The sequence below is a fragment of the Aptenodytes forsteri genome, unplaced genomic scaffold, assembly GCF_000699145.1.
Source record: "Aptenodytes forsteri isolate BGI_AS27 unplaced genomic scaffold, ASM69914v1 Scaffold198, whole genome shotgun sequence".
Taxonomy (NCBI): Eukaryota; Metazoa; Chordata; class Aves; order Sphenisciformes; family Spheniscidae; genus Aptenodytes; species Aptenodytes forsteri.
This window is the reverse complement of record NW_008795697.1, coordinates 62668-64452: the sequence shown is the minus strand read 5'-3', so window position 1 is coordinate 64452 and position 1785 is coordinate 62668.

The window sequence follows — 1785 nt, the reverse complement described above, 5'->3', positions numbered from 1 at the left end:
CCCCTGTCCCAGCCCCATCATTTGTGCTGAAGACAAGTCCCAGCCCCAGCCCCAAGCCCCAGCAGCCGGGCAACAGAGGGATGCCAGCCCTCGGGCCTGGGGGGTTGCCCCCCCTCCCCCCCCCCCGAGCCATCTGATGGGAGGCTGGGGTGCCCTGTGCTGCCAGCACCCTGCCCTCTTTGCACAAATGCATCTGCCAGCCCGGCCCTTGCACCCCTGGGTGCTATCCCAGGCTGGGGGGAGTCCAGCCAGTGACTGGGGCTGATAGCGGCAGCATGACTTTGCCAAGAGACACACACTGGAGTGTGTGGGTGGGTGTCCCAGGTGACACTGCTCAGGGTGACACCGCTCAGGGTCATTAAGGCCCACCAGTGCCCCCAGGGTGCTGGCATTGCCCAGGTGCACAGCATCACCCCGGACCCACACCCTGGGGTGCTCCTGCGCCCAGGACCTGCTGCACAGAAGGAAGGGACCCAACCCTGCCACCATCCTGGCAATCAGGGGATGGAGAGACAGGTCCCACCAAGGGCTGTGTCCCTGCCTGGGGGAGGTACATGGTGGGCACAGGGAACCTGCGGACACGTCTGCTGTGGTCTTGCCATCCTCCCCAGGACGAGCGCTTGCCTGGGAGGGGACATGAGCAGCATCCTTCTGCAGCACCAAAGCTGTCCTGGTTTCCTCCCCAGGGAGGAAACTGCTTCAGGGAGCAAATGTGCCATCCTTAAAGAAAGGACCTGGGATGTCTCCCACCTAAATAACACATCCTGGCTCTATCTGTTTGGCTGAGAAAAGGAGGAGAAAAACCCAAGTGAAATAAATGCTGGTCCAGGCCCCACCGTGGTGGTTTGGTGGTGAGCATCTTCGCGCAGGTGCTGGGGGGCTCAATGGGACGAGAGGCCTCTGGGTAGGAAGACCCCAGGCTGCGGTGCAGCTGCCTGGACCCCTCACAGCCATGGGTGGGTGGGTGTCATGATCCCCAGACATCTGGGATCCTGCTGTCGCACTTCCAGGCAGGAACATATAAATATTTCAGTGGAGTAGCCAAGCCCTGTCAGGTTGCATTTGCTTCTGGCAGGGTAAGTGCTGGGAGAAGGGGAGGAAAGGGGGGGAGAGAAGATGCTCTCGGAAGATGCGTCATCTCCTGGGAGATGACCATCAGATGAGCACCAGTGCCGGGACCTGATCCTTGAGGGTCTCCACCTCTGCTTAGTTTCCCTCTACAGATGCTCTTGCCTCCGGGACCAGTGCAGGTCTGTGGTTCAGCCCCTGTTGTCCTGATGGCCGGGTCTCACCCCATAAGCACATCTCAGGGGGCTGCTGCCAGGCTGTGCCGGGGGCAAGAGGGGATTTGGCAATTTTGCTTTGAGCCTATCTGGCAGCAGCACATCCAGGACCTTCTGGTACTTGGCACAGCCCAGACTGTAACAAATCCCCTCCCTCCCTGTAAAAAATGGGGGGCAGAAATAAATCCAAGCAGCTATGGGCAGCGGAGCGTTAAATCACTGGGGGGAGCCAAGGCGGTGGGCAGCGTTTTCCCGGGGATGCTGCCGAGCCAGCCTGGCGGGATGCAGGGCGAGGGGCCCCACAGCCCAGAGGCGACGGTAGATGGGCGGGGAGCTGACCCCGGCGGAGAGGAGCCGGAAAAGGGGGGGTGTGTCCCCCGCCGGGGACTGCGCGGGCAGGATGCGGAGGCTATACTTTCGGGGGGGGAATATCCCCCCGTCTCGGGCACACAACCACGAGCTGCTGACGCGGCTCTGCCGCCGGAGGTAGCAGCCCCTCCGC